This window comes from Aythya ferina (assembly GCF_964211825.1).
Source record: "Aythya ferina genome assembly, chromosome: 7".
Lineage (NCBI taxonomy): Eukaryota > Metazoa > Chordata > Aves > Anseriformes > Anatidae > Aythya > Aythya ferina.
In genome coordinates, this window is record NC_140302.1 from 32,430,800 (window position 1) to 32,458,457 (window position 27,658).

Here is a 27,658-nt window from a genome sequence, read left to right on the forward strand (position 1 = left end):
AGATGGGTATGTACCAATAAACCTTGCCCTCTGTGTCACATACCGGTGACCTTGTCCAGTTTTGTTTCACACATTTTTGTCCTTGTGAATATGTGAGTACAAAAGGATTGTGATACCAGTGTTTGGATTAAATTATGAATTACCTTCCCTCTCATTATTTTTGCAATGAATTTGTTACATCATTTTCCTATGGCACCTAATGACTGATTGAGTGATTGATTTGTGTGTGTGTGTGTATTAATAGTATAATTCTGTTTGGCCAGGTATCAATAACATTGGCTCATCTGCGGTCAGATTGTTATTTCTTCATCTTTCATTTTTACTATAAACTCCATCCTGGATCTGGAAAACTTTCATGACAGAATTTAGTTTAATCTCTAGGAAAAAATTCTGCTTGTCTCCAGTGCAAAACCTGACAAAATCAAAAACTGCTTTGCTTTTCCAAAATAGAAATTGTTCAATATCAGTGCCAGCAAAACAGATTCCTGATGGCAATCTGGAGCTGCCTGGGAAGCAATATTCCTCCAGCAACAAAACAACTCCTAATGTCCCAAGCCATCAGCGCTGGAGATGTCTGAGAAGCCAGCTTTCAGTCCAGGTAGCCCTACGGTACTGTGACTCCCACAGGAGCATCTGCAAAAGGTAAAAGCCAAAGGTGGTATCCCTGAGTGTATTCCCCTCATATCTGTATTTACTTCAGAAGAAATAAATAGATACTGAAGTGTTGCTGGCGTGAGTGAAGATCTGCTAGCTAGCTAGCTGATGCAGACCAGTGTGCTCCAGTGGGAACCAGAGCCCTTAATCGGGGTAAAAAATCTGTATGTTCAGGAAATTTTGGCATAGCCAGGAAGGAGACAAGGAGTTACAAAAAAAAAAACAACACAGCACTGTCAGCAGGTGGCTTTCATTCCAGACAGGCTGCAGTAGAGACTGGGAGCAAATTAATACAATGGGAATATAATCCTTTCAGAAGCCGTCTTTATCCTTGTTTAATCATTTTTCAAACTGCCACTGATACAAAAACATCTCTGTGTGTGTGCTGGAAGTGAGAGGAAGTGCTTTTAGCCTAGAACCACAGCTCAGAGCAATATTTGACTTGAAGAGAGCAGGGGAGTTGCGTGAAGAGCTGAGAAAGCTGTTGCAAACTGTTCTTACCTGGCAGACAACTGAGGAAAGCAGAGCTCTCAAAGCACGTAAACTTTCTGTTGGTTTATGGGGGAATCTCAGGCCCTTGATGAGCTGGAATGGCTCTGTGAGTGTTAGGTAAGCACTCTGAGTATCTAAAGACCTGGCCAAGCTGATGAAATGAAATGTCATAGAGGGTTGTATGCCTTTCCTCTTTAGCCCCAAAGGTTTATTACACAGAGGTATGGATTGTAGCTCTTGGTGAAGGACAAAAACCATCCTGGAAAATTAAAATGACCCACAAGTAGAGAGTCAGAAGAAAATTGAATCAAATAGCAGTGACTGAGGAGGGATATTTGTTAAATGCAAAACCTTTCCAGAGATACTGTGCCCTGGAGGAGCAGCCACATACATTAACCACATGAGCTCTACATGTTACCACAGGCCAGTGATTTTTTATGGAGATGAAAATTTTACTGCATCCAGTGGAAAGTCTTCTGTTGGCTTCAGTAGGACCATTATTGCATATGAAGTTGTTGCAGGCATCCTATGCAAAGAAAATAATTTACATCTGAGTTTAATTATAGCAGTTTAATACTTCTGAAGAGCTGAACCAAACAAGCTAAAAAAGAGAGAAACACTGCAGAAATAAAAGATGCCAGTGAAAGCAGCTGTTAAAGCCAGAGAGAGCTCTGGCGAGGTGGGGGCTTGGTGCTCTTGGCTAAGGTGCACACCCTGTGAGCAAAGTTTCAGCGATGTGAAGCATTCATCCCAGAACATTTTACAGTGTGTTATAAGTCAAATCCATAGTTAAACAATGGTGTCATTATTGAAAGAGTGGCCCAGGACCGGGTGCCTTACTCCAAGGGAGAGTTCCTGCCTCTGAATCTTGTCTTCAGCTCAAGGTGAACAGCATCACTACACTTATTAAGCAAAGCCTGAGTGTCAGAACAGGCATCAGCATTTTCTGACGGCCAATTTTGACTCTTCATTGTTTAACTTGTTCACAGTTCTGCAGTGATAATTCAGGGGTACCTCCTTCTTCCCAAGAGAGTGGAAAGAGGAGGGAGCTGTGGCAGTGGGGTCCAGCAGAAGACAATATGCACACTGGGCAAAGGTGCGATGCAACTCACTCTCTCAGTGCAATGCCATACAAGGAGAAAATGAAACAGCCATGGGTCCTCTCCTCAATGGCTTAGGGGTCTCGTAGTGCCCTATTTTCCCCAAATGTGGGGTGACAGCCCACAGCTAGTCTTGAGCTGTCTGAGGTGGTGGATACACACTGTTTTGGGTGTTACAAAACAGGAGGACAAATGGTCCAAGCTGAGAGGTGTGGTACCATCAAATTTAGGAGACAGAGCATTTGCTAATAGTGTCCCCAGTTTCATGTTTTGTAGTCATCAAATCAAAGGGAATTTTCAGTGAACATGGAGTAAATATTGTAAGACCTGATCCATACCACAAGGTCTCTGATGTAAAATCCACTCTAGTAATATGAATCTGAGGCCTGTTTTTTTTTTTTTGCTTGCAAATTACAACCTAATTACTGGTGTTGGCACAAATAGTGCTGCTGGCTTTGCAAAATTTCACTGTCTGTTGTTCTCCTAATCCATCCCAAATCAGTGTTTCTAATTCCTTCAAAAAAGTAGGAGGCACAGAAATATTTTTTTTCTTTACACGTACTTATGCTAGGTGGAAAATTCACTATATTATTATTATTTTTTTTTTTTTTGGATAGCTGAAAATAAACTACTATATTGGTTTTAAGGTTTGCCTGTGCAGTGCAGTGTGTGCACAGAAAACTACATTTAAGTTTTCACATTTTTCCTCCTTTAATTTTACACATATCAGAATTTACCATAAACAACTTTTTTTATATTATTATTATTAATTATCACATTACCTAACCCTGAAATAGGAGGCCCTTTGCAGACTTTGGCAGGGATCCTCATGCCACTGTTATGATGAAGAGATTAAAGGACCTCACTCTCTGCTGCAGCAAAAGCAGAACATCAGCAACCGGTCCACTGGAGTTGCGCAACGCAGGTCAGTGCCTGGTTTAAATCCCATCTGCAGTGATTTACAGGTTGCACTTTGCCATAGAGCATTTTTCTGTGGCATTTGGTCACTCGCTCCCTTTCTTCACTGCATGTGAGGGTAGATATTTGTATTACCCTCCGTGGTTGATCTCACAGAGCTCATGTCCAGGAAGGAGGGAGAAAACCCTCCTTACAGGAGTGCAATGTAGATTGTAGGAACCAGCTGCTGTAAAAATGGGCAGCTGAAGTCAACAGGAACCCACCTGTGCAAACGAGATGCAAAAGGGGGTATAAAAAGCTCTTTAGCAGCTGCTATTACTCTTCCTTCAAAAGCATGGTTTGCACAGAAAAAGTCCTTAGCTATACTAATTTTCCTGTTTAATCATTTTTATTTTTTTTTTTATTTAATTAGGAAGTTTTGGTTTCGTTGTTTCTAGCTTTTAATATGTTCTTTGACTATCCTTGTTTATTTGAAAACCCAACATGTAGTACAGCCTTCTGCTTTCTTGAAGACCGTGTCCAGCAACATTATTTTAATGTGGTAGTGGAAAAATGTAAGTTCATTTTAATTCTACACACGCATATTCTGAAAGTGATGAGGATGATACTTATTTCTCTGAGCTCTGCATATTTTAACCTTTTTTTTTTTTTTTTTTCACCTATATTTAAACATATATTTATATATATATGTTGGTGGTTTTAATGTTGTGCATGTTGATACTAATTTAAAAAAAAATACTGTTTTTTCTGCAAGTAACCTTAAGAGTGCTATAAATTCTGAGGGGAAGAAAATTTCTGTAGGAGCAAATAGAATTAAATGTTTTAAATTAATCTATTTTAAAAGATATAGCTATGACTTATATAAGACCTGGATAGGAAAAAAAAATAATTTTTCACTTATATAAATTCCGGGGACTTAGGAAGGAAATAAGTTCACACTTTTTTTGCTCTTTGCCTCCACACTGCTGCTATCCCCCCACATCTACCTAGTTTCTCTTTTCTTCAAATCAAGATATTCTGATTTATCATGTAACTTTGGGTTTCCTTATTATGTGTACTGGTGTCAGCAGATACTGAATGTGATTTAAGTCTGCAGTGCTTGGAACTGATAAGATCAGAAGCTGTGGTGTAAAATAGGGAAAAGCTAAAGAGAAAACCTGAGCTTGCTTCATGATGAATAGAGCTTTTCTAAGAGTCTAAGGAATAGAAAAAAAGTGGAAAACTTAATTTTCTACTTGGAAAGCTGTCTCTAGTTAAGCATATTTTTTTGATTTTTTTTTTTTTTTTGTCTGCATAATGTTGTCTTGGAGTAAAGTTAATATTGCCTGCAAATGCTTCACGCTTCCAAGATTTCAAAGATTTGATTAAGTTTAACCTTAACTATTCTGCATGCGTATGGATGTTTAAAATTCTTGATTTAATATCTGTGTAACTCTGACACTATCTAAGGTATGCTTAAAATCTTAATTTCCATTCAGTGTGATGAGAATACAGGAAACTTGTAAACTTGAGTTGGTGACCGATTAGTCTGAAATTAGATATAACCATATAACCAGGAAATATTGTGCTGGTTTGTACTCCTTTTTATGAGTAGGCTTGGCAAATCTGTTGAGAAATAGACAAGAAGAAAATTTGGTTAGAGAATAGCCTCTGAAAGAGTGGATATGTCATCTCTGTCTTAAAATGCAACTGAGCTCTCTGAAAGCAAGCTGTGGTGGATATAAAATGAAAGAGCTTGTTAGAAGAAACATCCTTTGGCAGACCTAAGTCTGTTGGTCATATTGGTTCATATACATATGATTAGATACTTTCTGAAATGTGCCATATCAAGCAATTTTTTGCTTATGTATAATTTGCCTGTGTGCACCCATGTTTGCAGGCACACCTTATTTATGGGGATATTTTTGGTCTCAGGTATGATTCGATGGCCCAGCTCTCCTCATAAGGTGTTCCCTCTATCACCATACAGAGAGTAGATTTACGTGCTGTTGGGTGCATGAGCTCCCAATGCAGAATGTTTTGTCCTGAGCTCCAACACCATGCATGTGTCACTAACCTGGCCCTCGAATAGGTGGTTGTGACAACAAACCTGCTCTCCTCTCTCCTCTGAGCACCTGGGGGAGTTGGTGCTTCCCAGTGCTCACTGGGGATGCTACACCCTCCCTGAGGGCCAATCTGCTCTTACACCTCTGGTAGAGCATTTCTGAGCAGGGCACACAGCAATGTGCATATGCAGCTCAGATAAGGGCCTGAAGCTTGTTGCTGGTGTGATTAAAAAACCTTTTCATTTGATCAATGTTTGCTTGTGATGGCTAGTAAGGCTATTGAATACGGCTGATGTCTAATGCAACATGTTAAGTAAGAGATTGGAAAGTGAAGTAAATAATTAGTAGCTGATGTCCAAGAGTTGCAGTGGCTCTGGCATGCTTGTGTACAATGGGAGAGACAGCAAGTGCCTAGTGAAAGCATGCTGGCCCAGTGCTGTGAGGTGTTGCATATATATATACTTAACTTGTTTCAAAACCAGTGCATATCTTGGGGTTATTTTAAATAGCAAAATACCCTGTTTGTTGGCCCTAGATGTCTTCAGAGCTCAGTGGGGTGACTGGGGACTTGGATTTAAAATTCTACCCCATGGTTATTTTTTTTGTTTGCTTGTCCTATTTTTGTTCTTTCACTCCTGGACGTGTACTTTCTGCAACTCCTTTGCCATTGCACTTCTTGACTGTAGTGAGGAAAAACGAAGTAGCTAACTCATCCGTCAACGTTCATTCACACTGAGATTTCTGTGGCTTAAACTGTTAGAAAAAAACACAAGACTCCTGTTGGGCATAGCCTGAGCTGGGTGTGGATTTATCACAGGAGGAGGTAGGGAGTGACTGACATTTGTCCTTGAGGAAAGACTCTACTGCTGCATAAGAAGAATTACCAGAAATGCCTGGTGCATGACAGAGCTGCTTCTGGAAAGAAGCAGAAGGTTGGAGAGAGAGAGAGAAAATGTTGAAGGGGAAGATATTTGCATGCAAACAGCATCAGTGCATCTGTACAGATGAGGTCTTTCCTAGATTTCTTGTCTTTAGGGAAGTCTCAGTGCTGCTGTATCTTAGAGTATCTGTACTGTCCTGGGCAGAGGCTACTTGGCCCCAGCTAGGCAGAAAAATACCTGGTCTTCAGCTGTCACACTCAGTACTGTGTGCCCGCTATTGTCTACTTCTTTTGGATGTACCAGTTGGTGTAGTAAAAGTTATTGCATTTTCCTACCAACTGTGCCTTACTTTAGTATTCTAAGGAAGCATAAAGAGGAAAATAAAACATCAGTTCCTTATGTCTTAAACATCTTCAGGCTCGGCACCAAGAAATTCAGCCTCTTCATGTTTTATTCTTGATATGTCTGTTTGAATAGAAATTACTGTAATTAACTCCAGATTTCAAAATATTAACACATGGAAGTGGCTGCGTACTCTCTAAACAAGTGTCACCAGGAGAACATAGACATTACAGGACACAGATAATTCCTATTCACTAGGCAAAGGAAAATATTAAGGAACTGACAATAAATGGAAAACTAGCTCTGTGAAGCTATCTTAAATGGGAAAAACATTAAAGTAAAATGTAACCATTATACTAAAATACAAACAATTCAGCTTAATGTGGACAATCCTTATTTGATTAAAAACAAAATGAACTCAAAAATAAACAAGCTGAACCCTGCTATTCATTATCACATTTGCCAGTTGTTGGCCTCATAAAACCTGTGGGTATTGCTCTTCTTTTTGGTGGAATGGTTATAGGAAAGCTTTCTGTAAGGCCACAACTACAAAAAGCTGTTCCCCCAACAGGGAAGGAACAGGCACTGCTGCTTACATTGGTAGCTCTGGGAATGTTTCCTTTAAGTGCAGAAGGGGCCAGGTCTGAAGGACTTCTGGGTTCACCTGGGTGGGGATAAGTGATGCTGCTGTGCATTTGGACAGAGACAACCAGTGTAGCTGAACACTGCAGGTGGTGGGAATAGAGAGATGCCAGACCCTTGTGAGAAGCCTCTGAGCCCCGAGCCAGCTCAGGCTGATCAGACAGTGATTCATGGTTAATGGCTTCAATTCTTTTCTTTCTTTCTCCATCCATTCTGGGCACTTCTTCTGGGAACCTCAACAGTAATCATGTAATTTCCCACCCTATTTGTTGATTCCAGCTCTGCGTCTCCTGCCTATTATAAAATTCTAGGGTCAAAGGCTGGTACAGAAACTATACCACCAGAGTACACCTCAGAATCTTGGACAGTGAAATCCTGTGTACTGGCCCTGACATTCAGCAATTACTACAGCAGAAAATATAACAGTAGGTGATATACAGTTATGTTGATTCTTATCTGTTACTAGCACAGTTATCAGGTAAAACAGAACAAAATGAGAAGTGGTTGGCTGAGAAAGCACAGAGCTGCTTTCCCTCATTGGATTTAATGGATAACGCTTTTATCAGTAACAAAATGTGTAGAATTGAAGCTGTCTAATATTATATGTGCTACTCAAGACTGGGTGTATGGATTCCTCTAGCAGAAGGTCAAGTAGCAGTTAGAGGAGCACACAATCGATGCTGTTAATGATATGGCCAGAGTCAGTGACACAGAACAGCTGGGAACCTCCATACCTGAAAGGCAGCAGATGATGGCTGGATTTGACACTATCTGTAGAAAAATAAAATAATACAACTGAGCTCCCCAAAGGATCCATTCTGTTTTCATATTCCCAAATTAACATATTTGGTTTGACTTCAAAATTAAAATAGAGTGTAATGTTTTAGAAGGCATTTTACAAAGGTAAAAAATAATGCACTCACTACTGCCCCAGGATATTCCTGCGACTTAGAGCTATTTTATCAGCAGAGGTATCTGAAATCTTTGTAATGGCAAGTAGGTTAGCTTATGTAGAATACTGGAACAAAACACAAAAATCATATGACAGTCTTTGCTTTTCATATTTTCATACCTGCTTCCCTCAGCAGACGGGCTCAAAAATAGACTAATTCTGTAAAGGTCCTCACCAGTGTCCTTTTGATGCAGATTTTCAGTGTTGTCTCACTAGGCAGCCATTTCTCTTTCTCATTGGATAGTTTCTCTGTTTCCTGTAAATGCTGCCTATCTAAATAATCCCCAGTCTGCCAGGGTAATTCAGAGGAGTGCAATGCCAGTCTGAGGCCACCTGATCTCGTGGAGTAATGTCTCAGATGTGAACCACTTTATCAGTTGAGCAACCACTGGCAACTACCTCGAATTCTCAGTCACCTCTGAGACTGGTATCCAGGACATCACGTGGGGGTAGGTCAGGGTGATCTGCTTTTGCATCCCTAATGTATTAACAACACTAGCTGAATGGCATTAAATTAAGATGAAGTGATAAGACTGAATATGTTTAAAACAAGGATTTCTATACTAGTTGGTTTCAATAACTGGATGGAAAACTTTAAAGATAGTTGGTGGCATATAAAAATGAACAAGTCGGGGGAAGAAACTGTTCTTCATTTTTTTAAATGTTTTATTCAGTGTTGGTCATGGAAAGTTACTCTGAAAGGAGAGGGGAAAATATTGTTTTTTTTTTTTTCTAGTCATTTTAGACAGATTAAGTTTTAGGGTATGAAAATGCAGACCAAACAATTTTAGTCTTTTAAATGAAGCTGTTAACATGATTTAATTTTTTTTTTTTTTTTGAAGACTGGGTGTTTGTATACTGTCTGACCAGAATTATCAACAGGCAGTGTTCTATGTGTATCAAGAAAGAACTGAGTCTTAAATTAAACTGAGAAATTTAGCCTGGGTAATCCTATCTGGACCCATTTGAAGTTTTGTTGATCAATTCACATGCATAAGTTCTGGAAAACTTCAGGGTTTTGAGACCCACACAAACTAGAACAGTTCAAATTTGTTTACAGCTCTGCACCTAATCTTCTTAATTAACAGGTAGCTCCAAAAAGTAGATTTCTTTAGTGATTTGGGGGATTTAATGAGTTTTCTCTTGCTGTAGAGGTTGCAGATGCTCAATAGACTTAAAAGTCATGGTCTAATTAGGACAACTGTATGTGAAAACATTGGCTTAAATGACTGGCTTAAAGGCATATAAAAACTCATGACACAAAAGGGCTATAAGCACAGACTTCCAAGCGCTGTGCCTCCTGCATTTGGGACAGAGAATCCTTTCCTTCTTGAAATGAAAAATGAATGGTTTGTTTCCAAACTCTCCACCTCCTTTCTGCTTCCAGCCAAGTTTTGCTCTTATTCTTCTCCACTTTAATGGCAAAACTTTCTTCCATCCTTTTTCACCATGCCAAAAATTCTTATTGAACTTGCAGCCAAGTTCTTTGTCTTCTGTCTCATACCTATCTCTATTGTTAAAATACTGTTTTTTTCTATTTCTATTTTTTTTCTGTTATCCAGGTTCTCCAGATGCTATTCCAACCTTCTCTTCTTTCACATCATCACTTCCCTAAACTCAGTATTAATTTTCCAAGTCTTTGGTATTTATCACCAGAGCTCTGAAAGGACAAGCTTTAATTCCACCTGCTGTTGCTTTCCTCATATTTCATTTTCAGTGATGAAGAGGAAAGATGCCAAGTTTTATGGTAATTCATGTCAACTACTAATTTGAACCTGTCAGTATAGCGCCACATGTTGATGTATATATACCCCTGAGAGAATCTTTGTCTGCTTATGTATTGAGGACGAGATGACAAACAGCAATGAAATGTGTACTGTTGTCAAGAACAGTCGTGGAAGATCATCTGTTAATTGTTTCTTTCCAATACCTTCTGGAAAGCATTTAATAATTTGTCAGACTAAACTGATTTTTACTAGCTGATGAGCAGGAAAAAAAAATAGCTTTATCTGTACGGAAAGACCCTGATTAGAAAATTCAGGTATCAATAGATTAAGGACAACCAGGTGAATGGGAAGCACAATGAACTATGGAAAAAAGTAGCAAATTTTTCTGGTTTTTGACCTCTTCAACATGCCAAAATGTTCCTTACAATTACTTGTCTAATATTGCTTAAGATAACCGCAAGCCACGGTAGGAGCTATAAGAAAGCAAGACAAACAGATGAGAGTGCCAGGAAGCTTTCCTGCATTGCTGAAGTGTTTCTCCTGAGGGATAATGGCCATTGTGATCCATGGGAGTTAGTCCAGCAAATATGAATTTTCAGAAAAGCTATAGAGGAAAAGCTTAAAAAAATAATAAAAAAAAAAAAAAAAAAAAAAAAAAAAAAGATTGTACCAATAGATGCTTTTCAATCAAAATAATTACTAGTAAAAGAAAAACACCAAACCTTTGCAATGCCAAGTTTTTCATCCACCTTAATATGTTTCCAAAGGGAAGAAAGACATTTGAAATCCAAATGGTCTCTGTCAGGGGGTTACAAAGCGATAGAACAAGAGCCCCAGGCAGCAATATGAGGATTGTTATTCCAACAGACTGATACAATGAGATGGGTTTTGTTGTCTCAAGCGTGGTGTGTTTTTTTGTTGTTGTTCTTTTTGTTTGTTTTTTGTTTTGTGGTAGATAGGTGCATGCTCTTGGATTCTATCCATACAGAGCCTCAGCACTGTTTCTGTGACAGGCAGGCTGTAATGAATTTTGTTGGTACCTAAGTGCTGAAACTCTCACTTTGTAATGATGATGGGCTTTCATTTTAAACAAAAGCTTCATCTCAGAGAAAATGAACCATAGAAACACAAAATGCCAATGAGGAGCAGTCAAACAATATTCTGAAAATCTCCAAGGTGGTTGTGAACGCTGGCTATGAAACACTGAATTTGGCTTGCTCAGTGCTGTTGAGAGGGAGAAGCTCTCTGTCAGTGATTCCCAGTGATCCAGACAACTATGCTTCTTTCTGAAAAGCATATTTTACTGCATAATGACAAGGGGCAAGTAAGTGCATTAATTAGCCATTGGAATTGTTTCACTGTCACAGAGCACGTTGGAAGGGAAATCTTCCAAATGCAATTAAAATATCAAAGTTACTTAGAGTGAGTTTAGAGCTTTCCAGAGCCAAGTAAGTAGCGGACAACAGGGATGGATTACAATTAAACTTTGCTGCAGTGCACCTCAAGTGGGAAACTGGGGCTGTTTGAAGCTGAGAAGGGGCAATGAAGAGTGCAGGCAAGTAAGACACTGGTTGCTTTGGAGAAGATATTTGTACAGGAACTTTGAAAAATGCTTGTGGTGTCATCCTTCTTGTGGGGATACCTTGGGAAATATCAAAAGGCCAGAAGCAACCTTTGTGACCCCCCCCCAACCCATATTTCCATGTAGCACTAGTACCCAGAAGCCAGGGAGAGGATGCTTACTAATCTTTTCCATCTCCCTGGAAAAGTGGAGTTATAGTACAGAGGAAATGCTTCTCCTGACCCATTTTAAATTGTAGTAGTTAAGACTACAGAACTGTGCACTGCTAAACATGCTTTACCATTGAACCTCTGAATAATGGGTGAAGAGATGAAAAATCCAGAAGAGAATTATCCTAGAGTAAATGAACCAGCACAGAAAAATCTGTGATACCTAGACAAGCAAACCACAGCTCTCACTGTACAATGAAATAAATAAATAAATGAAAACAATGCCTGCTGGAGATGTGAAGGAGTAAAATCTTTGCCAGTAAACCCTACCACTCTTCTGTTTTCACTACCCTTGGGCCTCAGCAATCAAGTCAATTATATTTCCTATGAACAATGCTTTACGCATCCATTAATTTATTGGCTTTCTTTTTAATATTTTTTTCCTTTTAATCTCCCCCCCCAAAAAAAAAAAAAAAAAGCATAAACTCTGTTCATAATGAGCTTACAAGCATCTGTTTGGTTTTTTTTTTTGGTTGTCGTTTCTAATTATTCCATTTATCTAGTACTCCAAAATATCTCCTCGCAAAAGTACGTGTGTGTGTTTGAAGACCATGGAGATGGAAAATAACTTCAAGACAGAATGTTATACAATCATGAACATAAAATATGGCTCTGATTTTATATCACTTAGTGGAAGCATTTCATGTTGCAGCTATAAAGCTACTCATGCATTCTTTTGCTATCAATTTTAACAAGTAAATGAGTTATGAAATAATTATATTTACAATTCTCAATCTGTTATGTACACCAGACTGTAAAATTCTTCAGCAGAGGATTTCTATGCTTGCTTGTCTCCAGCTTTGGCTTCCATCAGACTTCAGCGCATATTTAAATTCAAGATATGCTGCAAATATTTTCTATGTCAGGAAATACGGTTGTTAAACTGTTAATGAAAATTATTGCTAATTAAAAGTTTCCTCCTTACATTGGTACTTCTGTGACCCTCTAATATTTGATCACCTCAGGTTTAATATCTCTGTACGCTGTTGCTCAGTGAAAGAACAGACTGCTGCTTTTATTTCCTTGAAGAATAGAAGTAAATTGTGGGGGAAAAAAAAATGTATTTGAAATGAGTAAAAGTGTTAGCTAAAAATACTCCTTTGAAACTAAAGAAAACACATTTTTAAACATGAAGGCAAATTATTTTCATATGTCCTTGGCACTGTGTGGTGGCCAAGAACCAATTGCATACAATTTTTGCTTTCAGTTCCTATCTGGTATTGGAATAACACCTGATTCATATATAGCACCAGTGAAGGATGAAATGTGGTGTTTATTATTATTGCTTAATTACAATGATTTTACACACTAATTCAAAAATAAAATCATGCATACACTTGTTTGCTTAAAAGGCAGAAACCTAATTGAAAGTAGTAAAATGTGGTAAGATTCTGCAGCAAGTGCTGCTGAGACACGAGACATGGATGCTTTGTAAATATTGCTGTTTAGTCCATATTTTCCTTGCTGTTGCCCCAAAAGACAGATGGTGTGAGCAGGAGTAGTTGTGAAGCTGGTGTCAGGAAGTCAACTGCTTTGGGATTCAGTGAACTGGGTTTAAAGTAATGGACACGAGAAACATTCAAAACACAAAACAAACACAAGAATGACATCCTTGTAAAACAGTCCATGATCAGGTTCTGGGAGCATCTGCAGGATGCTGCAGCCTTGATGCAGAAACTGCTTGCGTTGAGTTCGGTTTAAATGCTTGCATTCGATGCAAGTGGTAAACCCTGACAGTGGTAACTAATGAAATGCAGTCTAACACGTGGTTTGCCCACCACTCTGGTTTTCTGCTATTTCTTTCTTTACTTGGAGACTTTCCCTTTGTTTTACTTTCCATCTCTTTCAGTCTTATTCTCCCCTCAGGCTTTTTTCGGTCTTCTGTGCATTCTGTTATTTCTTCTTTTTCAGTCTTTCATTTGTCTCATGGTTTTAATATCTTTTTAGCAGCTATATTTCCTTTCAAGTTGTTACTCTTCCTTCTTTGAGATTATTATTTTTTTCTGGTCATTTTTAGTCTTATAGTTTAGATCCTCTTTGAACTCTGCTAAGCATGCTTTTGTCCATGTAACTTCTCTCACCCTGTCTTCCTCCCTCTTATCCTTTTCCTTTTCATTCTCCTGCATGATTCATTTTGTTGCCTCTACTTAAAACTCACCTCACCTCCTTTCATTGCAATCAGGTAACTCCTATTTTCTTTTGTTATGCATCAAGGTTATCTTAGATACAAATTGCATTCAATAACATAAAGATTATTTTGAATTCCGCCTCTCTTCTACCTTTTGTTTTTGTTTATCCTGTCCTGTGATTAACAAGGATGACAACTTTTCTAGCTAAAGGGTACCTGGCTATCCTTATTATTTAAAACATGTTTCACCCCTTTCAACTTGAAAACCAACCATGAGAGGCACTTTTTTTTTTTTTTTTTTTTTTTTTGACAACCAGTTTAGGTCAATTGTGAGATTCAGGCTTTTAAGACTGAGGGAGATGTGGGGAGAACAAAAAAAGAGAGAAAAACAAAGTGAAAATTGTAGACCAATAACAGTTTTCATGTTTCCTGTAAGCCAGCAAGGATCATCAGCCTGAAGCATAGTTTTGCAGGTGTGGAGCACAAAAGAAGAAATCATTCAATTTGTTAACCTTAATTGTAAAATAAACTCTGACTTGCTTGTAGAGTTAAAACAAGGATAAGGTTTACAGTTGTTGTAAAATGGGACTGATTAACAAGGGTGGTTTAATATGTATGAAAGGGAGCTTAAGGATACAGAGGCAGACTCAATACCCTCAAATCAAAGAAGCAACTTGGGGCTGATCTAGGATTGGTTATGTGATTACTTTGGTTTTCAATCAATGTGCCCAAGTCTGACCAGGGTTCTGATCTTGGCTTTACTGAAAACATTGCAGTGCTTCTGAGCAAGTTCTAACTTAGTTCCTTGTTACATGGCATAAATCAGTGATGTGACTACATGGCATCCAATAGATGTCAGGGTACATATCAAAATTTTATTTATTTTTTTTTTCTGCAAATGTCATTGTCAGATTCTTCCTTCAAAGTACTGTACCTATTTTATAAATATCACCTTAGGCTCTAAGACATTTTTTTTTATCATTTCGATTATTTTTTTTGTGTATTTTTTTTCCAACGTGATGAGAAGCCAGCCCAACTGGTTATTCTCTCTTTAATTTATGTAATTTGGACAGCACATAATCTGTCCTTCACTGTTTTATTTAAAATGTGACAAGGTGCTGTAGCCAGATTCTGGTGTTTTGATAAGCTGCCACAGATGTTCCCTGCTCAGCAACACAGATCTTAAACCTAAGAGTGCAAACGAGACCCTAAGACTATGGTTATCTGCATAAAAACTTGTATTATAAAGTGTCTTCACAGCTTCCATACTGGAAGTTCAGACAAAGCTGCACTGTTCCAAGCGTGTCAGATGGCGTTTTCTGTGGGGAATTCTCATGGCAAAAAATATCCATTACAGGTATATCCTTTGGGAATATTTCAATGATCAAGGGAAAAATGGTAAACTGACTATATTCCCCGCTGAGTAACCACCTACATTTTGCCCATGTGGAAAGTACCCCTGCAGAGAACCTTCTCTGAGAGGTTTGAGGCTGGGGGAATGCTGAAGCTGAAATGTCTCCAGTGCTTTCCCATGGAAAAGGCAACGCTTTTTTAATTATTAGGACAGGAAGAAAGATTCTTCCTGTATCACCTGTCTACAGGTGATCTACATTGGTTTGCTGTAGAGCATGCATGACCAGGAAATTCATTGAGGAGACTGAATACAGCAGTATTCATCACTATATTTGGTGTCCAAATTCCTTGATTTTTATTTAGGATTGAACAATGCAGAAATGTACTTTGATTACAAGTTGATGTTATATTGAATGTAACTGTGTTGAAATGAGGAATGAGAATATCTTTGGCATAAAACACTTACAATCAGGTAAATATGAAGCTGCTCTATTGTGCGTTTAATGTTTTACCTTTTTCATACTACTTCAGTCAAATAACTGAAGATATCTGCAAGCACAACATTTGAGGATTTATCTTATAGGAACTTTAAAATTGTCTGGTTCTGTCAAAGAAGTGTGCTTTGACCTGAAAGTCCTCCATCCTAATCAGCTCTAGGAAGCTCTGCTGAACAGTAATTTCTTATTTGATTATTCTTTGCTATATAACAAGCATTTCAGTATTTTTAGTACTCTTCTGTGCCGATCGTGGAAATGTAGCTTTTATATTAGCTTGTGATTCTTCTTTAATATTCATATCCCTGTGATAGCTGCTCGTCAAGGCTTTTAGCAGAAAGCTAAGTCTGCAGTTAAGTAAGAATTATTACCACTTTCTTAAAGGGAAGAAAATAAAGATGCAGCAAGTGCTGATTTCTTCAAGGTCAGGCAAAAAACGAGTCTGTGGGGGATGAAGAACTTAAGAGATTATAATAAATAAATGGAAAACTACAGCTGGAGTTAGATTGTCCTGTTAAAATTGTAGATCATCACTGCAGCATCACTCATGCCATTCAGTCTGTATGAAAAAGGCCATTAATGGTATCACTCACTGAAAGCTGACAGTTACCCTTTGAGGCTGACCTTTTTCTTAAACCAGCTCTCCCTGACTTGGATTGTAATGCATCAACACTTCCCATTTCAGAGAGGTTGATGTAAAGTAAATAGTCCAGAAAATTAGCAATAGTGGAAGAAACTACACCAGAAAAAGGCAAGCTTTCTATAGCTGCTGCTTGGCTTTTCTACAGGCAGATCAATGTTACTGTTCTAGTTCAGGTCAGCAGTGAGCTCTTTGGAGTAATGAATTTATCCCCATACCCTCCCCACCCACACACACTTATGTTTGTGTCATGGGCTGGTCTTGGAGCTCACAACTGGATCTTTTTTTTTTTTGAGAAATCTAAATCAGAAGATGATTTCTATCACTAGTTGATGTCCAGTTCATTGGACCAGTCCAAAGTACATAGCGGGGGGAACATAGAGTGAGCACACCAGACCCTCCGACCAAACATTCTGCTTCTGAGATCCATCTACCCCTTCAAGACGCTACATCTAACCTGAAATGGATATTGAGTTTACAAATTAATTGTGTTCTACAGGTTTCTGAACTCAATCTGGTCTAAACTGGAACATGCTCAATCTGTAGTTTCTTGGTTTGCATGCAGTCATGCAAAGAGCAGCTTCCAGCAGATGCTCTTTACTGAACAAGCCTTTTATATTATTATTTTAACTAAATGGTGGGTGAAAAAAACCCTCAGAAAGTTGGGCTTGAAGCCTCCATTTTGCATTAAGGAGAAGTTGGCTCGGGATAGTTATTAGGTGCAGTGCTTCATGCCTGTCTTTCATCTGACCTGTCTGTTCGTATGAATGTGTGGAGCTGCTCCAGGAGACCTGAAATGTTTCCCTTCTGTTACAAGGGAAGCTTGAGCTCAAGGGCTTAAGCATTCTGTCCTGTGTCCTTACTATGTCTAATGCAGGTAACAAGTAGGCTCTCTGAAAGGGCTCAAACTTGTATTTAAATGGTTGTAGACATTCTGTTGTGAAACATTCTCTGTGAAGCTATTAACCAGAGTTGGAATGTAAGAAATATTTTGATTCAAATACAAAAAAAAAAAAAAAAATTATAATAATAATCAGGAGCCTGTAAGCATGATTGTGATGCTTTATAAATCAGGATTTGTTCCTTGGGCTTTATTTCTGGAAAAACAAATCTGATGTATCTACAGAAATGAGGCAAGGACTGGTGGGGCCATCTGCTTGCCGTTTCACAGCAAACCACAGCAGACCTGCCTGCTGAGCCTCTTCTGTCTCTGAACTCTGCTGCCAGAAAGGTCAGCTGGCCACCAGGAATTGGCCAGAGCTCTGTGCTCCTGATCAGCATGACAGCAAGTGCAGGGCATTGATCTTGTGGATGGGGCGTTACCTCTAAGTTCTCATCACAACAGTTCTGGAGTTTGAAGGGTTATTAGTTGAATAAGCCCTTCTATCTGGAAACTATTTTACAGCCACATAATCCCCCGTGAATCTGTAATTCAGGGAATCACGTTATAAAAGTACTGGATTTCCTAATGATGTGATGAAATGGGAAGCTTAAGTAACAAAATTCCTGTGGGTGACCTGTTTTACATTCAGTACTTCAAAGCACAGAATATTTAATGAATGACTTGGATACTTTTGGGAACTGCATAAATAATAACAGTAATAGGGATTAAAGCAAACCATAGTAGTAAAGGTCAAATGTAACAGAAATTAGAAAGTAATAAATCAGTCTGCAGAGCAAGACAAATTTTTAAGGTTGAAAGCATATAGTGTTTTAAACAAACTGCACTGGAGGAATTGGCAAAGATATGACAGGAATAACTGCTATTTATAATAACCATCATATATAAGAGCTGAACATGTTAAAATATATCACAATATTTTTATCTGGCTTGAGACTAATGGACCAAAGATGCTAGTAGTCAGCCTTCTACTGTGTGGGGTCTGGTTTCCCGATGCAAACGATAATTCTAACTTTTTTTTTCTCTTTATTAAATAAGGATTTCCTAGCTCTCCTGTGCATTTTTAAAAGCTGGTTGAAAGCCCTCTAGAAACAAAGGAATTCTTTATTAGATGCAAGATGAGTCCCTTGAGATGAGTTCTCAGCTTGTGCATTTGGGGGATAAAAGTCTAATAATTTTGTGCATTTTTTCTTAGTGGGACTGCCCTACCCCATCCTCATCTAAAACACCAAATGCTTAACTATCAGCTTAGTTAGAGACTTAGAAGTCCAGCAATGTATGTTTAGAGCAGTATGTTTATTTGGTTGTCTGCAGGAGGGCAGCCACAAGGCTGGCTTTGCTGTCCATACAGCCATCAGGCTTGACTCCAGGTTGATGGCTGTTCTCACACAGTACGGGCTCCCAAGTGCTGGTGTATTGCCAACTTAATATACTTTTAGCTAGCAGGCATGAGTATACGTGCCTACTGTCAGTTTGCCAGTGCTGTCAAAGCTATGTAAAAACCTGCTCTGAAGCTGTGAAGTGGGTGAATTTCAGAGCAGCCTGTGCTTTAGGAGCACTTTTAAACCCACTTATCAGTGTAGTGTTATTGACACTGGCAGACCTGCGGATATGGAAGAACTGTTGTGAAAAAATGCGAAGATGTGGTTAATTGTTGCAGTTTAGCATCATGTTAATAGATATCAAAATAGACTGAGGAGGGGGAGAACATGTCTCCTCCTATTCTGCTACATAATTCAATGTTCAATTTCTGCCACTTCTCAGATATAATTTCTCTAGTCCTTGCTGTCTGTGGTAATCCTAAATGCAAACATTTTTTTGTGTGGATGTCTTCAAAGATTGATTTTGCTGGAAGTCTCTGAATTTATTCCATTACTAGAGGAAAAGAAATGTGTTGGTCAATGTTTACCTCTACAGTTAATATATATTCAATATTTCTGTTAAGCAGAATTCCACCAAAGGTAGTATTGGCGTGAACTGTAATTGGAAAAATGTATTGAATGTTGGCTGACAACCGATATTGACTTCTAATGTGGTTTGGAGCCAGAAATTTCATTAAGAACTAGCAGTTAATAATTTAAGCAATTGGCCTGTGAGAGGAAAGGAAGATATGTTGATATACAGAGAATTTTGCTGGTGCTAGCCCTGTAAAAACGACAGCAAATAAAGGAAGTCTTTGACACTTAAGAGAGTGTGGAAGGTTCCTAGGTAGCATAAAATGTCTCTGTATGCTTGAAACATGAAAATGTTTGGTAATTTTCTGAATATTTTGCTTCTGAACTTTGAGTTTTGTCCAACAATGAAATGTCAGGAGATCCCAACACTGTCATGGTTGTTTTCCTCAATTTCTTTAATGAGCTATGGTTGTAACTCACATCAGTAACATTATTTTAAATACAAATTTGTACTCAGACTATTTGAAAAAGAGTAGGAGTTGTGATGGTAAATAATCTTGCCAGGTTATCATAAATTGTAAGTACGACTCCAACCATAATACAGTTCTACCCCATTGTGGCTTTATCCCCATTCAGTGATTTCAGCAAGTTTTGTCCTGCTGTAAAGTTGAAGTTGTGTAGATCCACCCAGCTCACACACAGGTTTGTCTGCTTCATGAACTGCACTCGCTTAGTCTTTATTCTTCTGCAGAATTCACCAAAGAGGTCTTTTGCTGCTTTGTGATCCTCATGCCAGAAAAGGCCATAACACAAAAAGCCTTCAGGCTCTGAAGGGGAACTGGAGATAAGCATGAAAGTATTTAGGTCAGAGCAAGATGCCTTGTAAGAAAAGAGACATCTTGGATAACTGTGTTCTGGAACAATCTCTGAATAACTTCCTACAAGAATGACTTCATGTAATTTATTATAGTTGCATGAAGTTAAGATCTTCAGGTTTCACTTCTATCAAACACTTGCATACTGAACAGTGAGCATTGATTTTGCCATAACTTCTCATTGATGACGTTCATCATATGAAATGCAATACTATGCTTATCAGAACCCTCTAACATAGAAGTATATTTTTCACTATCTAACTTATCATTCCTTTTAATGTTATATTACTGTTTTGCAGTCCGTGCACATTCAGAAATGTACAGAAGTCTGAAGACCATGGGAGTTATTTTCTTTTAATATGCCAGACATAAAATTGGATAAAAAAAAATGTTTATCACAATTCAGAGGCCTATCAATTATTAATTTTTTACAAATCTGTGCCTTGCAATGAAATCACCAGAGTGCAAATTATTACTTTTATAACTATTAAAAAGACTATAATTCTTGCAAGAAAAGTTATTAACCAGTGCAGTTTGTTACAGAATCTAAGGAGTAATTGACTTCTTTGTGAGTAGCTATAAATATAGATTTTTAAGACTGTAAAATGGCAGCCAATTTAAAAATATTCAGAAAACAAGGGAATGAAGGGCACATGTCAGGGGATGCACAGACAGTGATACAGTTACAAGGTTTGGTTTTGTTGTGCTGTTCTGCAGTGGACTTCTCTGTATGTGGCTTTCCCTCTGAACAGAGGGAGGAGAAAGGATATGCAGGTTTTGTTTGAGGGCTGGGGTGGAGGAAGTGAGAAGCCAGACAAAGCATGTGGGTTTTCCCCTAAAACTCACTGTCCTTTTCATATTGTATTGCAGCAAAACCTCCACCTGCTTCCCACATCTCCAAACACCTTTCCCTGCTCCTAATATCCCCAGTTCCCCCCCTTCTCTAAGACCAGCTTGCCCAGATGAGAGTAAGTTTTCCTCATCTTTTAAGAGGCATTTCTGCTGAGAGAGATTTAAGGACTAAGTTTACTGTTACAGATGGATACAATTAAAGAGGGGCTATTTAGAAAAGATATCTAGGTAACAAGGGCTAGTATTTTGTGTGTCTCACAGCAGAGAACCTAGCATTTAAAGTAATGTTAGCTTCTGTTGTCCCATTCTGCTTTGTATTTTTCCTTAGATGAGATGTTATATATTATTTAATATACCATCATGGTCAGAGCTAACAATGTAAATCTTTATTCCATTCTGTTTTTCACAATTTCAGCTTTAATTCTGAAAATATGACTTATAAAAGCTTCAACACTGATAAAGAAAAGAATCCCCAAGATCAAAGAGCAGGTAACAGATGAAAGAACACTGGAGAGTGCCTTCAAGTATTAGTAAGGGGTCTCAAGGACAAAGGCACCAAAAACTCAGACACCTGCAGAGGGAAAAAATAAGCTGAACTATATGGGAAACAATGACTGATTATTTAGGCAAAAGCTTAATTTTTGATGGTGGTGTGAGAGAGAATACACAGGAAGAAAAAAGGTTTTTTTTGTTTTTTTTTTTTGCCATTGTCCTGAAGACAAAACCAGAAATAATGGCATCCATTGACCTTATGTTAGAGGATTTATTATTTATGATTCTTGAGATGAAATGTAAAATAGTTCATGTTCTTCATTCAGTCCTGTGACTTGGAGTGTAGGGAATGAATTTTCTTTTCCAGTGTTTTCAGGCTGTGCTAAGAAATCTTAATGTTTCTGTAGCAAATCTAATAGTTACATAATCATCTGTTTCAATTAAGCAACTTAAATCATACCATAAGCACATAAGGAAATGCTGACCTACAATAAATCATCTTTTCAAACAGTACATTTAGATAATAAGCATAACAAAGTCCTAAGATGGATCCGATTATTTAATGAAAAGTCTTCCTGCTGAGTTTAGTTAGCTTTTGTTCTCGCTATGGAATAAAAGTGCTACTGAATTCTAGGTCGTTATTGCATCTTTCTCTAATATACAATTAGGGAACCTATCCACTGGAGTTTGATGGCAGTAACCTGTTCTACTTCACTGGAGATGTGGAGTCTAACAACTTTGCCATGTAGCAGCCAAGAGCATCCTTTGGCTCACTGCAGACAAGGAGTCGATAAAAGCTGAGTAAGAGCTAATATTGGCTTATACTGCATGAATGGTTTTCACTGCCTTCAATTTGTTTAATTCTTCTCTCCTTGAGCCATCACAGATTTTTAACATCTGGATTATTTGGTTACTTTTTAAAAATGTTTGTGCAAATAAGGACTGTTTTTGAATAGTGAATGCATTCAGTGTTCCACTGAATTTTTTTTTTTTTTTTTTAGGTGGCTACTTTTTTTAAGGGTTCTTAATTATTTCCTACATTCAGTATCCTGTGACCCTTGTAAAGGTGATGTGAACAATTCATTATTGCATGTGCCTTGAGTTAAAGAAAATATTTACTTGTTTTATTCTATCTAGTGTTAATAATTAACTCTGTTATCTAGTGTTAGCAGCTCGCAGACAGGACATCCAGGGCAGGGAGCCTTACCTAAGTCTATAAACAAAGTGTTTTACAGAAGACTGCCCTGAAACAAGCTGAGCCTGCAGCAAGTCAAATTTGAGTATGCAAAATATTTGAGATGCTCTTCTGTGAAGTGGGTAGTGAGTGGGATGGGAAAATGTGTGTCTGATGGATGTATTTTGATAATGAAGGGACAGGAATAGGACTGTTGGATTAGGATGATCAGAAAAGCTTAAAGAAAGACATAAAAATGTCAGGGAGTATCAAGTTTGGTATCTGGGAGACTTGCAGATGCTGAAGATGAGATGCTGCTCCTTGTCCAGTAGAGTCTTGATGGGGCTTAGGGGCAAATTCCCCATGTTGGTCCCTGCAACTCAGATTGCTTCGCTCCTTGGCTCTCCTTTACCTCAGAGAGAATCGGGAAAGAATTCAGTTTAGCATCAGAGAGACATGAGCCCTCCAGACGGGCTAAGGATTAAGGTAGTGTGAATTATTCATGTGCCCTAGGATTTCCCCATCCCTAAGGGACACAGAATATTGAGAAGACTATGTCTTTATGTACCATGTCTGGTACACATGTCTAAACACTTAGGGAATTTGTGTCATTTAGCATCTCACAGGGTTTAGTTCTATCACAGCTTGTAAAGTCTATGTGGCATTGGTGTAGGAAGGTCTCTTCAAGCCTCAGGCTTTTAAAAAATGGACTAGGTTTACTACCCTAAATGTCATCACAACCAGCTATTTATCAAAGTGCCCTACGTTGCTCACTGGAAAGGCAACATGCTATGGTATTTGCTTTCACTGGACACTCTGAGAAAAGTAAATAGCCCAGAAAGAAATCAGTTTTAGAAATTATTTAAAGGAAATAACATGAATCTGAATATACCCTTCTTGTATTATTACATTATGATAAACATTAGTCCTGTACAGGACATTATTTAATCATTAACTTAATGTCATCAGCTAATGACAATTTTCAAGAAACATTTATGCAGCTACCACATGATTTGTTAGACCACACACTTATACACATGGATAAAGGATGCAATTAAAATGCTGACAGAGTCGTCACCTTTGCAACAAAGCGTTGTCAGCATCTATCAGTCACCCAACAGCATATGTTTACTTGCTGGTGGAAAACAGTTACACCCATATGGATGTTTGTTTCCTACTAACCCTAATTTTGCCCTTGGAATGAAGCTAGGAAAATTTCTGTCATAAATCATTTATGCTTGCAATTTCATCCCCACCTCAACCTCCTTCCACAAAAGGCAGATTTTGGTAGTACAAAAGGTGTATGTTTAACATATGTCACTAAAAGGTGGATATGAAATGGCTTGAAAAGGAATATGCATCACAATGTTGATAGCCCTCTAGCAAAATTTTCATGCTGCATTTATTTTTCACTTGGACTTTGGACTAAAATTTGTTTCAACAGCAGATGTATCAGATTGCAAAATTTATTACCCTTTTCTGCAAAACAAGTATTTAGATTTTTTTTTCTACAAATACTATATGTTTTTAACAAAGAATTAAGGAGTAATTTAATCTTATTACATTTTATTATAGGGAAGATGAGACTCACAGTAGAAAAGATACAAATTAATTAAGCAGAGCTGTCGGTACTTGCTTCTTGGGACTGCTTCAGAAGATATGAGTTCATTTCATTATTTAAGGAAAGGGTAATCCCAATGAACTAATTAACATTTACTTCACTTATTAATAACAAATTACAGTACTGGCACAATGTACCTGGAAAATATTATATATTAGTTCTCCTTCTATATGTCTGCTAAAATTTCACGTATAAAAAAATGTTAGCTATAGTAAATTCCCTTTGCATCCCTTGCCCCTCCGTGAATTTCTGTCTGACTTTTGGAATTAAAAAATGTTTAAGCACAAAAGAGTTGCAACTCACTTTGAGTTGTTTAAGAAATCTAAATCTGCTGTTTAGCTCTCATAATGGACTCTGTTGACTATTCAAAGTCAAATAAAATTACAATAGATGCAAATTCAGGATATCTGCCTGTCACCAGTGGGTTTTAGAAAATATCTTGAATGTTATCACCTGTTATGTTCTTTCCTGGTGTTGTCCCTTCTGCAAATCATTACATGATTTTGTGCTTATGCAAGGATGATGTTTTACAAGTAGGTCATTCTAACTTTTAAAAGCATTTGCAAATATTTCCAGAAGAACATTTGGGAGCTGCTGGACATCTTGGAATGAAATTAGAAGTTTTAAGTTCATACTCTTCATATGTAAATTATTCCAAGTCACCATATTAAAAGAGTCCTTGACGGCTATTTTGCAAACAACTGCTATCACATATTGTGTGTGTGTTATTTTCAGTTTGAGATCAGAGAACATAAGAGTGTTCTCCCAAGTCTACTGGTGCTTGCAGCACAAAACTGAGACAGGACAAAGCAGAAAAGCTTACAAGGTCATGGGCCAAATTGTCAATACAGTATCTTTCAGTAAGAATAATTGTTTTTTTTTGAAACTTCGCCCCAGCAATTTAATAAAGTAACCCCTGCTGCTTGGGGATGTATAGCTCCTGTTTTGCTGAAAGGTTAAGAAGCATTTCTAGGGTACTTAGATTTATTTGCACATTGTTGTTGGTCCCTCATAAAATGCTGGTTTCTGGAGGGATTGATTGAGAAAGCCATTCCTTTTACTCTGCTACCTATCTGCAGGAGAGCAAGCAGAGAGATGAGGGCTTCATCTGTTCCCTGCTCTGCAGGTTGTCTTGCCTTTCACAGATAACTTATCAGTATCACATCTAGCTCACATATTCCCTGATTTCACAGACTTAAGGCAAGCTTTAGGCCATCTCTGTTGCCTGTCTCATTGCCTTCTCAGCATCTCCTGCCTGCAGGGCAGGAACAGAGTCCCAGAGCATGAGGCCGCTGATTGTTTTGGACATCAGAGAAGGCAGAAGACAAGCCACAGAGGCAGCCAGCCAGGCTGGCTTTCATTCCTCCCATCGACTGACTGGGAACCTGTGGCAAGGCAGAGACAGGGGAAGTCTTAGCCAGCTCACCTGAATTATCCTCTGTTTCTCAAACAGTGTTCTGAGACATTTAGCAGCTAATCTCAAAAAGAGGTCTTGGATTTTGCTTGGCATCCTCGTTATAATGAAATAACGTTTTTTTCCTAATGCTCTTTTCTAAATTGTTGCATTCTACATCTTCAGTGATGAAGAGAGGGAAGGCAGTTTCAGAATAAATCATTAGGAATTTTTTTTTTCTTTTTTAAATAAATAAACAAACTCTTCCTACCTGCTCTGTGTGTGGTAACTCCTCATGCTGTCATTCTATATACAGTGGACACTGGCCCTAAATGTGAACTGCGCAGAGGCTTTGGATAAGGATGTCTCTGGAAGTGATTTGGATCTATTATCTTTGTTGGCCCTGTTGCTCCTTTTTGGAAGGCTATGATGGTTGGACCAGATGATCTTGGAGGTCATTTTCAACCTTAGTGATTTTATGATTCTATGATGTTGTCCACTAGCTAGAAACCTTCTACCTCTAATCTCAGATTTGTGCGGAGAGGTTATCCTTTTTTGTTCTTGCTTATATCAGTGTTAAGACATTGTCTTGAGTATCTTCTACTCCCCCTCTTAAACAGATGTTCCCTAAAATATTTATAGGCAAGGCTAAAAAAAAAAAAAAAATAAATTCCCATTTTCCTTACCATTTCCAGTGTAGGATTGAATATTAAAAAGATAACATACATGATTCAGCTTTCATGGCAACATAGAGAAATTAAACTGAACATCCTTAAAATGAGCAGCTATGAGTAGAAGCCTGGACTGGGAGTTAATGTGCTATTAAAGTTTACACTCCATTTTGTGTAAAAATCACAACATCAAAAGAGCGAATTTCTATTTCTACCTGCTGAATTTCTATTACCATATTAAAACAATCTAGATAAGCTATAGAGACATATTTTTATTTAGGATAACTTAGTTTCTTAAAGTTTTGCATTTTACCAGTAATGTTGCAGAGTGGACTTTCATGGGTGGATTGTAACTGAGAAGCAACTACTCATCAAGAATAGTAATAAATGCAAATGCAGTTCAAAATATCCCAACAAATCCTGAAATGAGTTTTCTGAGATGACTAAAATGTACAGTAAGAATCTTATTTATAGTTCTGGAGTGCTTACAGATTGTCATCTGTGTGAGAAGGGGCTTGGTAGGTTTTGGTGCTGGCTGCTGGCAGTTCTTAGTGCTTTCTGTAATATATTCCCTGGTGTCATAAAGTTTCAGTAGTCTGAGGAAAGCACTGGGTTCCTGGGAGGAAAGTGGGACTTTTCAACTGAATTTGATGCTCAAGCATGTTGAGTTGGTTTTCAACTCTGATGAAAGTTAAAATGTTTTGCACTACATAAATAACAATAATGGCAAAGTGTTTGCAGTGGTGGGCGTACTTGTACACCTTAAGAGTGCCATTTAGGAAAGAAATTTTAATGAACTAATTTGTAAGTTAGAGTAAACATCAGGGTTTAAGTGAGGTTTAAAAATAAATTCAATTTATGTCTATTCTCATTATAGGTGCTAAGAAATGACAAATGCCAACATGACTGTACAGACATACCACAAGGGATTCATTTAGGCAAACAAGGCAGTCTGAGAACACTTGGAAAACAAAATTTCCAGTCTGTTCCAGTCAACAGTAAAAGTTCCTGCTATGTCCTGCAAGATTGGGGAATTGAGGTTTTTAACCTAATGTGGATCAGAGAGGTGGCTGTAGTCCTCCCTATCACAGTGAGCACTGCCTTGGAGGAGAAGAGTATGCAGGAAGAGAGGATGTCTTACTGAGAAAATGTCCTTGGAAGGAATTTGCTTTCTAGAAGAAGAAGAAAAAAAAAAAAAAAGATGTTTAAAAGGTATTCTGAGTTTCTTAAGCTTCTGTTCCTTATAGTTATCTGGTACTGCCTGGTGGTCCCTAACCATGAATACTGCACATGCTCCTCCTTAAAGACAGTCCCAACCCCAAAAGTGCTATTTGCTTATCACAGTGAGGCATTTTCAGCCATTTTCTGAAGTGAAAAATGTGATTCATTCAGACTTTTGGGGAAAAAATACTGTAACTGATGATGGTGTTGAGTCTGGGACAGCACCCTTCACCCTCCTTCCACTCTGCAGCAATGATTTAATGTGTGCAGGCATCACAGTGACTTCTTGAGCTTCTTCACGTATGTGAGACATCAGGCAAGTTCATGAGGGGCTGTAGTTAATAAAAAAATAAATAAAAAATAAAAAATTGGTTGTCAGCTTTTACACACATAGGAATCTTAAA

At 38.1% G+C, this 27,658-nt stretch overlaps 1 long non-coding RNA gene across 2 annotated transcripts; it reads left to right on the forward strand.

Moving 5' to 3' along the window:
* The first annotated feature begins 3,509 nt into the window (after positions 1-3,509).
* On the forward strand, positions 3,510-27,263 carry LOC311439816. Of its 2 annotated transcripts, none has more exons than XR_014695022.1 (2): positions 3,510-3,718; positions 26,911-27,263. It is a non-coding gene; the product is annotated as an uncharacterized lncRNA (long non-coding RNA). The 2 variants fall into 2 exon arrangements; XR_014695023.1 differs by lacking the exon at positions 26,911-27,263 and adding an exon at positions 12,048-12,476.
* The last annotated feature ends 395 nt before the right edge of the window (positions 27,264-27,658 follow it).